The sequence below is a fragment of the Dermacentor albipictus genome, chromosome 1 (assembly GCF_038994185.2).
Source record: "Dermacentor albipictus isolate Rhodes 1998 colony chromosome 1, USDA_Dalb.pri_finalv2, whole genome shotgun sequence".
Classification (NCBI taxonomy): Eukaryota; Metazoa; Arthropoda; class Arachnida; order Ixodida; family Ixodidae; genus Dermacentor; species Dermacentor albipictus.
In genome coordinates this window covers 387,644,745-387,659,697 of record NC_091821.1, presented here as the reverse complement: position 1 = coordinate 387,659,697, position 14,953 = coordinate 387,644,745, and the positions used below count along the sequence as shown (strand labels likewise).

Genomic DNA, 14,953 nt, shown 5'->3' with positions numbered 1-14,953 from the left:
GCCTAATGACCTTCCTGATTTCCTTCAGTCTAGAGGGGTGCGCGCCCGTTCACTTAGCGCCTGTTCTACAACTACATTAAAACTGCGCCATGCGGGAAAAAAAATTTCCACCGAACGACAAATATAGCGTTTGCTAAATCTAGCGTTTGTTGAGTGCGAACATACCCATCATACATCTCGTTGGGTGGACAGTTGCGAACTCGGTCGAAATTGGGGCTTGGAACGCTTTCATATCAAAACGAACATTTGTGCTCTAAACTAATTCACGCTTAACATTACGTAACGCGTTAAACTAGAGTCTCAAACCTACCGTCAGGGGGAGGGAGGGGGGGGCTCGCTAGGGACGGACGTTACGTCGTCCAACCATCGCGAGAATTGCGAAACGAGCGAAGTTAATGGGGCAACTTCCGCGCCCGGCCGAGCTAGCAGTCTTGTCGGGACGCTCGAACGGCGTCCGCTGAACGTCACCTCGCGGACTCGCGAGAGAAGACCCTCCAAGACGGCCCACTTCACTTTGTCTAAGTACTCTAGAGGATCGTAAACGAGAACGAGAGGTTAGAGCAGCGTCTCGGAACTGGGTTGTCGCTTCCTAGTTGGATGCCGGGATGGAGTTGGGGCATCGCACTTTGCACCGCCGCCCGATCGCTGTTCATTAACGCGTGGGATTTCGTACAGAGTTTACTGCAGAACATGAACTACTGTATTGAAACATAGCGAATCTTAGCGAATATTTCCAGAACTGGACATGGGCTCCGCCGATTGCGTACTTTGCGGTTTCTTTCACGTTGTGAGCTTCGGTTTCAGTGTCTGTTTGCATGATTAATTTCCTTTGCACCAAATGAACATTCAGCTACCAAGCAGAATTTTCGGGCAGTATGTAAACGACTACTGCTTTGTCCAAACCCGCCAATAAGTCGACGTGACATCTGGGCGGCAAGTGTAAATTTGAAAAATAATTCGTAGTATTGTAAACCATTTACTCTGATGTAATCTTCGAAGGCGGTGAAATATTTTCACTCAGTGGTAAAGGTAAGTTAAACATCTTCATATATCAAATTTTGATTGGAAATGACTTTTCAGAAAGCTTATAGTATAACAAACCCCAAGTACGTCCGATGCAAGCCACAGCAAGCGAAAAATATATTCTTCACGCAAGTTTGCAGCTAAACTGTGTGCCTTCGTGGAACACATTGTAAACTCTGGACATGAAGTTCGGTCTTAACAAAAAAAAAAAAAGAGAACTGCGTGATAAAGACGTAGACGAGCGAGAAAGAAACGACAAACACGGTCGCCCATTTTTTGTCGTTTCTCTATCGCTCGTCTACGTCTTTTTTCGCGCCTGTTTTTTTGTTAAGGTGGACTCACACCAACACGCCTAGATGTCAATTTTGATGAACTTTTGGTTGTGCAGAACCGTATTCACTGGCAATAAGCTTTGCTCTTACTCCAAACTCGATACGGTCGTGATAATACAAACGATGACGCTGATTACTGTATGTCTAAATGGCGAACTAGGCAGCGACTTGGAGGTCGGAATGACCAGGAAAGATGATAATATATATATATATATATATATATATATATATATATATATATATATATATATATATTATCATCTTTCCTGGTCATTCCGACCAGGAAATATATATATATATATATATATATATATATATATATATATATATATATATATATACATATGGAGAGAGAGAGAGAGAGAGAGAGAGAGAGAGAAGTAGAAATAGAGAAATGGCAGCAAGGTTAACCATATGAGAGTTTCCGGTTTGCTACCCTGCGCAGGAAAGAGGGGGGGAGGTCGATTGTTGGTTGAAATGGCTAACGGTCGAACTGGAGAACGTTGTATTTTTGTGTACTGAAGTGGTGGTGGTGGTAAAATTCGTGAGTGATTGACAGACTGACTGACTGACCTAGTGAACTCACGTTTGCCTTATCAAAAGGCGATATCTGCGCCAGTGGATACAGGCTTCGTGATGGAATGCTTCGGCTGACCACTTTGAGTTAGTTGACCTTTAAGCTCCCGAGCCTAGGGCTGTACCCGTCATACCAGTTCGTATACTGATATCACCGAAGACGAGTTCTGCTTGTGATTCCTGCGGTTTGGTTTTGTTAATTTGTTCGAAGGTAAGGAACAACCCCTGTCGTCTTTTTTTCAGTCCGCGTGCTTACGACTGAAAGCTTACTTACTTTCTTTGAAAAATTTGCAATCATTGAAATGAGAGTGCCAACAAAACTGCCCGTGAGGCACGTGGAGAAAGTGAAAGCACTTCGATACCACTGTCGAGAACGGATGCCACGCACCATCGCAGTGGTCTTGCCCATGCCATCACACTAAGCAAATGGGATGTGCCAGAGTTCGCCAACCAGCGCCTATAGGCCATAGACCCATACATGAAGTTACGGCTGTTACCCGGTTTTACTCGGCCGGAAACAACTACTGTGCCGCTTGCAACCAGGAGTTTCCTTTACGAACGTCAACTCATTCCTAATTGGAATGGTGGACAGTGCCAAGTGTAGCACCATGTGGCGTAGAAGAAACCATAAAACATCTTCCGCGTGACTGCCCAACCTACGAAGATGACAGGCGTGTCCTTTGGATGGCTTTAGGACACGTAGATGACCGGCATTTTACAGAAGAAATCTCGGGACAATGGCCTTGTGCCCTGCGATGAGTAAAGCCACAAAGGCACTTCTGCGCTTCTTGAGGTGCACCAGCCTGTATGATCGTTTGTGATGAATTGAACGACGAACGCTTCACTGCGTGTGTGTTTGTCCGTCCAAAGTGTGAACTTGTCTTCTCCTTGCCATCTTTCTGGTTCCTTTCCCCCTTTCCTCAGTGCAGGTCGCCAATCGGGCTCAGCCTGGTAAACCTATCTGCCTTTTTCTTATGAGTTCTTTCTCTCTGTCTCTTTACAATTTTTTGAATGTCATACGTTCGCATAATAATAAAACCCTCATATCTGTGTTTAGTGAAATATTGTGACCTCATGCTCAGAACTAGATCGCCACGTGGCCACTGAATCTTCTCGGTGGTTTAGTATCTCGTTCCCTGTTATGCTTTGCCAGTGGCCATTGTTGCGAACATATTGCCGGCTATAGCAGTCGGTCTTTAACATTGTGTCGTTACGAACCCCTTGAACCTCTCACATGTTGCTAAAGTACGCTTTCTAGTGCGTGAATATTTATGAAACGAAAAGGTGTGCACAGAAAAGCAGATGTGCTAATACGGTAGGAGTGATAACATGTTACCTTTAAATCAGCCAGGGTGCCGTTTTAGTTGATTTACATGTTTCTAGCAAGGTACTATCTGGGACAAACGCAGCCGGAAATGAGTTTGTCGACATAAGTTTCTATCGACGAAAGATGGAATGTCAAGTACGTGATATTTAAGCAGTGCACTTACATTTGACAAGTACACGCGTACATAGAAAGGACATACACAGGCGCTTCACTATCATGGCTCACCTACTAACCATTAACTATTTATTAAGCAAACTTAAGTACGATTCCACATCCTCCAAGTAAATCAAATCAAGTCAATTTATTCCAACATCATAATCCGAAAGAGTACAGATTTGTAAGGTCTCGACCACGTTTCTTGGTTTCAATTTAATCCAAATTTGTGCATGTGTGGGCGTGCCCGCTGGAAGCTTACTATTTTTCCTTCTTCTCATCTTTGATTCTCCTTTCCCCCTTCCCCAACGCAGGGCAGTCGACCACGATCAGTCTGGTCAAGCTCCTTGCCTTTCTCTTACCACTCCTCTCTTACTCTCTCACCTTAACCGATGCAGAGAATGCGGCTTCACATTGGCCATTGTGAATGCATGTGACAATGGTTGTTGAAATCATGCCTTCCTGACAGCTGGGCCTCCAGGACGCATTTGAATCCTCCAGGTGGCCTAATGGACATCTGCGCACCATACTTCGAGAAAGTGACCCGCATGAAAAAAAAAATTGTTAATGCGAGCCCAAATTGTGTCTGCGACTACATATAAACTTTAATAAGCAAGGTCGGTTCCAGAAAGAGCATGCCGTCATGTCACTGGCCTAGGCTTTTTAATACGTGCGATCATTACGCATCGAACATAACGCACCACGATAGTATGACGCGTATACGACAAAATCTCACTCGTTTCGGACTACGGCACGCATTCTGGGAAAACCTGTTTACAAAGTATAATGAAGTTCAAGAACATTGCACCTGGATGAGTCGACGACTGCGACGCTATGCACGCCGCTCGACTGAGTGCATTGTACTTGATCAGGAAGCGGAAAAGGATGCGGGGTTTTACGCCCCACATCACCGTAGACTGCGGAGGTGTTCATGAACAGACTCTAGGCGAAGTGTTGCTGCTTCCTGATCAACGGGGAAGTATCTGTGCGCTACGGTGCTTACATTGCAAACCTGAAATGAAACATGGGAGTTTCGTTGCACCGCTTAACACGCTACACCGACATTCGCACAACGAAGCTTCGAAGACGGAGTGCACTCGAGGAACGACGCCGGGTGAAGAAAAAAAAAAAAACAGAAACGCACGAACTTCGACACCTGCATGGACTGTTTTGTCTCATCGCGTGAGCCAAAGCCTCTAGATGAATCTAATCTGGCCAGAATGTCAGGAGCATTTGTTGAAAAACCAGAGAGGCGCTTAGATAGTGAACATTTTAATTCCCTTTTGGGTGTAAGCTAATTTCTCTAGATGACGGAAAGTAACGCTCATTATTAATACTAGCGTGGCGTCTTTGGGAAACGAGACAGTTCTTGAGATTAGACATAATAAAGACGTCAAGTTTATAGAAAGGTCTTTTTTGTAACTGTGCTTGATGCAATACACGAGTGGTGGATGGCGTTTGCGAGTGCTCAAAGTCAGACAAAACCACCTAATCTGGACAAATCTGAACATTCCGACATGTGTTTGTGATGGTGCTGATTATGTTAATAATGCTGCAGACGTTGTTAGATTGGAATTGTTTCTGAGGGCACTTACTCTCTTGTACGAAGGCTCAGACATAAATGGACGCGGAAAAAGACAACAGAGAAGAAAGACCGAGCAGGAGAGAGTGACAGTTATGACTAGAAAATCCTTTGTCTTTTCTTGTGCCTAGTTGTGCGAAAGCCTTGTAATACGTACCAACTAGACTAATTATCATCGTTAACTGAGCTTCCACCTAGCCGCACTAACCAGTATGAACCAATTCACAGCACTAGTAACTAAGCACAGTTGTGCGAAGAAAAAACAAGGGAGACTGGACTCCAGTTGACCACCACAAATTAACTTCTGTGAACAAAGGTGGAGAAAGCGAGATGGAGAGACAGAGATGAAAAAGAAGAAGCAGGGATTTTAACTAGAAAAACGTCTGGTTGGCTACCGTATGCAGGGGGAGGGGAATAGGGTAATATGAAGACTAGAGAGAGGGAGGCGGCCTCTTGAATGAGACATGCCGGGATTTGCCTTGGGCATCGTCCAGCATGCTGTTCAATATATGGTCGTGATGACATACGCAATGCAGTTCACACTGCACTCTCACGGCATCCACAGCCTGGCACATTCAAAACCTGAGAGAGCATCTCGCTGAGACCAGCGTGTCGCAAGTTAGTACAACACGACGCGCAAAATACGAGTAATTCGCATAGGCAGTGGCGACTGGGACACCGACTGTTGTGACGAGCCTCCCGAGGTGAATGATTTCTAATTACCAAGGCATGAATGATCGTGTAAGCGCTTCCCCAACATCACTTTCAAGCATAATGTTGCGCTTTTGCGTGACAACACCGAAGGACTTGACATGCCGAAGGTCACGCATCTGTCTGACAAGGCTAGATAACACGAATGCTGTTGGAATGCCGAGATGAAGGTGGTGCGCCTGGGTACGGCGCATCGTTTCTTTTTCTTTTCATATAATACAGGGTCGCAAAGTTGGAATGCGGCGCAAGGAGACATCATTTCCACGTTCCTGAAAAGTGAGGTGTGCGTGCCCATATAGCAGATCCGCCCGTGATCCTCCCGCAGTATCGCGTAAGGCGTCGTTTACCAGGTTTTTCCTTGAATGGAACCCAGCACCCTCTGGCTATGCTCATGGGTTTCACGCAGGCCCACCCCGGGCCTCTCAGGGCGGCGGATCGCACAGAGACAGCAACCGGCTTTGTGCAAGCGCACAGTGATGGCGCTTTACTCCCTCTAAGGCGAACAAATGCCGCGAAGGCGTCTCCCACAAAAAGGAAATCCGCGTCCCTTTCTCCTTCGCGCTCATGGCTGGCGTCCAGAACGAAGAGCCCTCTAGTGTCATCACTTCTAGTTAGCGACGCGACTCTCGACTAGGGTCTTGTGTGGCGCTCAGTAGCGTAAATTAAAGAAAGAAAAAGAAAACACATAGCAAACGGCTCCCGTTCGTGTGGTCGTTGTTTCGGCCCTTATCTTCAGTTGCGTCTTGGGCGTCCAGTCGCCTGTAATAAGTAACTCGAAAAGTCATGCGGCCTGTTTGTGCGCGTCTTTTTATAGCTCGCTTTCGTTATCGTTATTATTTCCATTGCGCCTCCCGGCGACGAGACGCCTTCGCGCTTCTCCGCTCGACCGAAACCGCGACCCGATGTGGCAGTTTGCTATCATTGTCTTTGTTTTTTTTTCTTATCTGCATACCGCTCGGCCTCGACGGGGCGTAATTACACCGCGCTTTCGCCTAGCAGTGCTCAGGGCGGCGCGACAACGACATTGTCGAGTCGTTCACCGAGAGCTTTTGTCTTCTCACTCTCGCGCATCGCTTCGTTCTGCTTCTTTGTGTTTGGTCTACGTCCCCTCATAGGCGCTGAGCCGGGGCTCCATGCTGGGAAGCAGAAATAGCGGGTCTTTACGCTACGCGAGCTTTCTCTCTCTCTCTCTTTCTCTACGGGCTATAATCGGCTCTTCTTAGCGCTAACCTCCCTGCCTTTCTCTCATTTGCATCTCTCTCTCTTTCTCTTCGCGCTATATCAGCGCTGAGTATACGCCGAATGGACAGCACGCATTTTGTGTAGGCGTGCGCCTTCCGAGACGCACGTGCTTGATTGTTGGCGCACACATTGAGACACATCGTTCTCCAAATACACCGAACAAACAGACCCGGCCGTCCTCCTCAAGGTCGGGAGACGATTGCAGGGGTCACTGGTAATAAAAATAGTGACAATGCGGCCGCAGTGCTACTATAGCTCTTAGCTGTAGTTCTGCCATCTCCCGCAGAGAAAAGTGGCCTACAAGTAGTGCTTAACCATTTACGCTGTGTGATTTATGGTGACGGTGTTTGGCTGTAATACCACCACTTGCTTAGATCTGTGTGTTGGCCAATGACGCTTCCACTGCAAGCAAGCAAGCAAGCAAGCAAGCAAGCAAGCAAGCAAGCAAGCAAGCAAGCAAGCAAACAGCGGCGTAATGAGTGAAGGGGCGTTATCAGCCACAACCATCATCGCCCGTAGTGGCAGCAACTTCTCTGCCATCAAAATACAATGGTTCGATACCCTGAAAGCCGGAATCATTCTCAGTAACTTGAAATGACTCATCTTCATGTCCTGTTCAAATGCATTGGATTACGGCACTTTCTAGCATCGGGAAAGATGACTCAGTCATAAATATTTAGCATTCGGCTATCTTTTTACATCAGTAGTACTATAGGCAAGCATTTTTAAAAGAGAGTGAGAGAAGAAAGGAAAGGCGGGGATGTAAATAGATGTTTGTCCTTTTTAACTCTGCACACAGAAGATGAGACGAAGAAATGAGAGATATAGTTTTAGCAGTTCGCGCACAACCTTGGTGCGAGCATCATGTCGACGAATGGTCACTGAGGTCAGGCGATTTCACAAATTCTCGCAATGTCTGCGTTATTTTGGATCGCACCACCACCCAATAATCATTGTCCCTGAAAATCGCTGTCGACGTCGTTAATAAGGGCAAAAAAAAAAACAATCAGCCCAAGGTTCTATTGGCTCTTTGCTACTGCACGAGCCGCACGTGTGTTATGTAGTAGACCTCCGCCACAGGGGAAGGGGGGGGGGAGGCGGGGGCTCAACAATAAGGTTGCCTCACAGTGGCAAAAATACCGTAGCAATCGCAGCTGCACGAAGGATCATCAGTGTAGAGAAGACAGTTCGAGACACTCGGAGTATTCGAGGAAGCTTACGTCGGGGTGGGAGCAAGCAAACACTGACGTCTCGCTGCTATCATTCTCGATAATGCTGTAAATACTATTTGGGGTTCTTTTATGAACTGATTGGGTAGCATGACCAGCAAGGCCTTTATAGACGTTGACACAGTGCAGGAATTAGAAGATGACGTAGTGTTCATTGCAGATAGCTTGTAGGTAGACTCGAATTTTAGATGCGAGTTGCTCGATAGTCTTGTGGCATATTTGTAACAATAAACTTTATCAATAATGCATGCTTGATGTGTTGTTGTTCCTGATTCCGGGAGCCTGCCGGCAACCTGCACTAACGCAGGATACTTAGATTGATTGGTTTTCTGCAAGGCTCTATGACTGTCTGAGCACGTCTCTGTACCCTCTCTCTCCCTTCACTTTCTTCTCGTTCTCCCTTCCCCCAGCTTAGGGTAGCCAACCAGACTCTCGACTGGTGAACGTACCTGTCTTCCTTATCTCTCTCTCTCTCTCTCTCTCTGCATGGTGGCGGTAGTCAGCCACTCGGCGTTTGGAGGTTGGGTAGACGCCTGCAAACGCTCGGGGTCGAAAACGGTAGAGCCGCTGTAGCTTGAGCAGTCCAGTTGGGCAACCACTGCAGATCCCACACGTCCTTGAAGATGCAAAACGCGGCCTACTCCTTTTCATCTTCTGCCGTTCAGCGAGAAGACCTTCCTGTCTTGGCGTACTGCTTCGCAAGGGAGTTGCTAAGTCTGCTTCACTCTGGAAAGTGAGCTCTACAAGGCCTCAGCCTCGGCGTGGTATAAGACAATGATGCACACTTTGTGATGGCCAACATAGGAACCCATGATGACTGCATGAATCTAGTGTGAGAATCTTTGCCACTGGTTAGGGCCGTTTATATTCCACATTTATGAACGGTTGCCTGCTGTTTACCTCTTTTTCCTCCACCACCCAGAAAATAAAAGACGAAAATAAAGCAAGAACATTTTAACAGCGGACGCAGGAATCTTGATCAGGACGTCAAGTCTTGAACCCTTCAACATGACTTTATTTTTGCTAAAATGAAGAAACTGCAGGCGGGTAAACTTGACTAGTAGGGTGATACGAGTTGCATAGTCGTGCTGTTCTTGCCAAAAAAAGAAAGAGGATTGATTAGTTCTGAGCGCTCCGTGTGCAACTGAATTATTTGTTAAGCTCCGAGTATCCTTATTCATATGAATTCATGAAGCACGAATTCTGCGAAAATATTAACTATACTCTTGGTAACTGGCGCATTTCCTCGGTCTCCGAATTCGGGGCGCTTTCAGTGCTAAGGCTTCTTTTGCCTCCAGAGCTGAACCGCCATTTCAAGATCTCATCATCACTGGAGGTGATCCGTATTATGAAAATTGGGTCGTCTAACATTTGGTGGCAACAGTGCCGAAAAAGTTCGATACGGTGCGGTGTTCGGGGTGAGGATCCCCCGGGATTCTATACTATACTATACTCTTATACTCTATACTCTATACTCTACACTCTATACTATAACTATACTCTTGGTAACTGGCGCATTTCCTCGGTCTCCGAATTCGGGGCGCTTTCAGTGCTAAGGCTTCTTTTGCCTCCAGAGCTGAACCGCCATTTCAAGATCTCATCATTACTGGCGGTGATCCTTATTATGAAAATTGGGTCGTCTAACATTTGGTGGTAACAGTGCCGAAAAAGTTCGATACGGTGCGGTGTTCGGGGTGAGGATCCCCCGGGATTCCCCGTATACGAATATTTGAGGAACTTCATGCCAACATTCTATAATATTTTTTTCTTCAGTTTCGCGAATTGTGTTCATTGTATGTCGTCCTGACTTTTCGCTTGTACGCGATATACTGCTCGTGAAACTCGAGTGTTGGTGAAATTGCCTCATATAACTCATAGATTCTTGGCCATTGGTCTCCTGATTAGTTGCTGATCGGTTTTCTCTATATTTGAAGAGCTTGACGTAAATTTGGCATAACGTGATCAAACAGCGCTGAATACGAACACAAAGGGAAAAGACAAGACAAACATACCCTCAATGAAAGTCTATTGAAGAAAAAAGAAACGCGTACATTTTTATGCAGGTTGTCCCACATAACTTGAGCCAAAGTTTCAAAAATGAAACGCACTCCGGACGCGAATTGAACCTAATGCATAATGTTGGCACTGACCTAGAGTTACTCAGGCTATTATTTATTTCCCTCTGAACTAACGGATTAGTTATGTTTAATTAATCAACTATATAAGTATTGGCTGCAGACCCCAAGTGTTATGCGTTAAGTTGTAGACCACCTTGAGAAACCTCTCAATAAATTGTTCCCAACACGATATAGCTCACGTGGTCCTTTTTTCCCGCGTTCCATAGAAAGCCCGCGAAATATGAAAAGATACCACGTGATGGGGCGATTGTGCACTGTTGTTGTGCTGCTCTCAAGCGTGCGATGGATGAACAAGGTCGGCTGCAACGAGACTGACCCGCGACAGGGCGTTATGCCTGGTGTAGGTATCTGGGCATGCGGCTCTTATCGCATGATGGTGCAAATGCATGCTGCTGGCCGAGAGTTGCCGAAGCGATAAAGCGTATAAGGCCACGGAAAAAAAAAAGACGAAAGCAGCATTTTCATTCTGCTTGAAAGAGGGAAAGGGCGAAACGCGTGGGAACGATGGAAGGCGATGACGGCTGCTACAATTTTTCCTTTGTACACAAATGACCTTGTAGTAGTTCTCGAATTGAACGATGATGCTACAACTTTAAACCTTAGGGCTCGAATAACGGCGGATAAATCACACGGGGAAAGAACTAATAGTAAAAAAAAACCTTGCTACATTCAAGGAAGATTACGCATGTCTTCTTCAGATGATGACTCTTTTCGCACTGGCCCCGTCTGCTCTCCTTCTCACACTTACTGTCTACCAGACGTTCTTTTTTGATCTCGCACCCCGCACGTGCGCATCGCTTCCTGGTCGCAGTATCGGGTGGCCGCGTTTGGCTTCACCCTTGTGCACCGTGACCGGCGCGTCAGTTCCTGAGAGAGTGCGCCAGCAGGCTGCTCCAGTTTACCGGATGTAGATCATACCTTATGTGCCTCGTTTGAACCAATCCCAGCGAACTGCAATATATCCAGTGCTCCTCAGGCGCCCGTATCCCTGCGCGTTCTCCACAGCAACGCTATTTGGCTGTGACCAACGTTGAGCAGCAGTTATGGCTTACTCCAATGAGGAAATATTGGGTATGGTTCTGCCTCTACGTGCGTCAAGTGGACATAGAAGGCGCGCAGTTCAGCCATTTCAACGCTGGCATTCCGGTACGCGTCCGAGCTCAATGACGATTGTGCGTGCATATGAAACGATGAGACAAACTGGGACTTTAACGAAGAAACGACATAAATTTTCAATCCTGGGCGCGGACGTGGAGACAGATATTCTGTCAAAGTTTTCCTCAGACCCACATGCAAGTGTTCGTAATGAGGTTGCTGAAGCTGGAGTGTCAAAGGCTTCAGTGTGGAGATTACTTAAGAAGAGGCAACTTCATCTGTACCAAGCTGCATCAGATGTTAGAGCCCCGCAATTTCCAAAGTCGAAAGGACTTTGCAAACTGGATTATAATCAAGACGGAAGAGGACCCAGGCTTTGTCAACAAAATACTGTGGACCGATGAAGCAACCTTCTCACGTGATGCTCAAGTGAACATCCACAACGCTCACTATTCGAGCGACGGAAACCCTCAATGGGTTTTGAAGACACACCACCAACATTAGTGGTCGGTTAATGTGTGGTGTGGAATTTGCAGTGGCGCTATCATTGGCCCTGTGTTTTTTGATAACACGCTTACAGGCGAAAGATACGTCAGCGACATCCTTGATGGGGTGCTTGAGGATTTTCTTTGCGAAGTTCCATTGGCTAGAATCAAGGATATTCGGTATCAGCATGAGCGGTGCTCCCGCGCAGGGCAGCAGAAAAGCTTGCAAATGACCATAGGCCCATTGCTTGGCCGGCACTGTCGCCAGATTTAACTCCCCTCGATTTCATTCTCTGGGGCTACTTTAACGATCAAGTTTACCGGAGACCAACCACAACACCAGAGAACGTAAAAGAAAAAAAAAGACAAGACTGCAACTCCGTCCCTGATACCATGATAAAGAACACCTCGGATAAATAACATAGTTTTCTTCTTAACAAAGTTAAAGGGAAAATAAAAAAAAGCCTCAGTAACTCTAGGCCAGTGCAAACATTATGCATTCGCTTCTACTCGCGTCCGGACTGCCTTTCATTTTTAAAACTTTGGCTCAATTTATGTGGGACATCCCGTACATGCACGTCGGTACATAAACTATGTAGCTATCTAAAAGAGCCCTATACAAGATTATTTTGCATCTGGTAATGCCGCCACACCAACTGACACAGCTGTCCATACTTTTTCAATGAAGATATTGGTGTTACAGCCATTTTATCTTTTGCTAACAATCCATACTCAACTAGCAAATGTGACAACGGGTGCGGTCACAAAAGCTTGAGCAGGGCAGGTTTCTATACCACAGCGTCGCAATTTTTAATGCATCTCAATCGATGCCCGCTCTCCTCTGAAGCCTGGATTGCGCTTCGTCGCCGTGCTGGAAAACTAGTTGCGGAAGTTCTTGATTGGACAACAGGTTTTATAAGGCTGTGCACGTACTGTGGGTTGACAGCGAGCTTTCCGCGAACTCCATGTGGCTACAGAATAGAAAAAAGGGGTGAAATTTCAGGAACTTTCTTTAGAGGAAAGGCACTAAGAGTGTTTCCAAAAGTTAGCAACACCTCCCGCTGGCCGTTAGCCACCTGCCAGGTATGGTCACATGTATCCCGCTGGCTCCCTGTACGAACGAATGTTGCACAGTTGGACAGCGGCGCTGAATAAACAAGTTCAGAGATGCTACAGCACGAACTGTCTCCACGTGCACGGCTCTGCTTCGCAAACGACGAAACATATATGTTCTAACATTCCCGAGCTTTCATCACGTCACAAAGTAACTCGTCCTTGCTTTTTTTTTCCTAAACACCCACCATGGTTGATCAGGGGCTATGGTGTTGGGCTGCCGAGCACGAGGTCGCGGGATCGAATCCCGGCCACGGCGGCCGCATTTCGATGGGGGCGAAAGGCGAAAACAGCCATGTACTTAGATTTAGGTGCACGTTAAAGAACCCCAGGTGGTCGAAATTTCCGGAGTTTTCCACTACGGTGTGCCTCATAGTCAGAAAGTGGTTGTGGCACGTAAAACCCCATAATTAAATTTTTTTTCATAAACATTATCACACAGCACCTCTAACCCCTGCCCCCACTCCCCCTCCCCCCCCCCAAAAAAAATGAAGAAAAAAAAAAGAACACTAGCTCATCTTGCTTCAAGTTGCATCAACAATCCTGAACCAGTGTACCCTCGTTCAGCGCATTCTTCTGCTCATCAGTCATCATTCTTCTTGTAAACTTTAACGGATTGGAATGGTCTTTCCAGTTATGCTGTGCACCACTCCATCACTGATCGATTCAAAGAAGTCATTGCAAGCGTCTTCCACAAGTAATTGCACCCACCCCTCATGTAAAACCCCTTTATTGAGGTCTTGCATGCATTGAAAATAAACAAATAAATAAGGCCAACTGCTTCCTCGACACTGCCAACGAGAGCGTTTCTCGAACGCCCCTGTAGAGGAGCGCCGGTATTTACATTAGGTGATACCACGAAATGCAATGCAATCTTTCATGCCTGTTAAACATATATGGATGCCTTGCAACATCCATCAAAAACATTATGATAGAAAATAATGAAAATGTGTAGGGAATGATTAGAAACTACCTCGGCTTAGACGGGTAGGTTGCAGAGAAGCTGCTCATCTACTTAGCTTATATGGCGGGGGCCAACTATAAGTGGAGGGGTGGGTGCAAGGACAGCGGGCCCTGGGGCACACCGGGGCAGTTATGCCCCCGAGTCCTTCAAAGGATGCCTGTGCTTTATGCGGCGTGTCGCCGAGTGCGAAATGCTATTTTATGCCCGTTGCACCAGAGGCGGGCCTGAGGAAACCCATTTTGACCGTACGGAGCAAAATCGTAGACGAGGCCCTGCCTCAATCACGACCACCACTGGGCCGCTCCTCTGCCGGACCGGATTACACTGGGAGAGTTGCACGGGGTAGCTCAAGAGGGTGTCGAGGGGCAATGGCAGGGGCATAAAAGGGGGGGGGGGAGGGTTCTGCGGCTTTTCCCTCTCATACGAGGTGGTGGCGTACGGTGGAAAGAAGGACGGAGGGAGAGGCCCTATATTAGTCCGCGCCCTTCGGTCGGGCTTTCCGAAACCGTTTAGCCGAGCACCTGAAGCGGATCGCGTGCCCGACCTACAACACCTTCGGGCCGTTCGTTCGACGCGGCCGCACGCCTCTCGCTTCGTCGGCATTAACGTTCGACGGCGACGGCGCACGGGCTAACGCTGCACAGCTCGCACCCAAAGGCAAGGGGCATCCGCTCGGGGGTGAGTGTGCCGACCGAGTTTTCAAGCCAGCGCGCGCTCGGGTCCCCGTCGCTCTGTCACGGCATGTGCGCGTGCGAACGAGAAAGCGAAAAAAGCACAATGTCATTTGTTTTGTAAAGTTGACTAGGGTGTTGGTGTTCCTTTTCTCTTACCTTTACCCATGGGTACAAGCGAGATGCGTAAATTAACCCTTCAGAAATAAGATTACCTTATTTCTGGTAAGAGTATTAGAAGGGCCGTGAAAATCGAGTATTAAACGAAGATTACTAGAATAGAGAATGTGTGCGCATCTGTGCAGGTAGGTT

The 14,953-nt window shown here is 47.0% G+C and overlaps 1 protein-coding gene across 2 annotated transcripts in view; it reads left to right on the top strand.

The window, feature by feature from the left end:
* The window catches only part of LOC135916985 (endochitinase-like), a 52,006-nt gene that overhangs the window by 21,293 nt on the left and 15,760 nt on the right, over positions 1-14,953 (top strand). The window contains exon 1 of one of the 2 annotated variants that reach the window (XM_065450422.1): positions 14,490-14,648. The exons of the other annotated variant lie outside the window; for it this stretch is intronic. The gene's annotated coding sequence lies outside the window, so the exon portion shown is untranslated. Of the gene's footprint in view, positions 1-14,489; positions 14,649-14,953 lie in introns of those variants that run through there. 2 annotated transcript variants of the gene reach the window in all.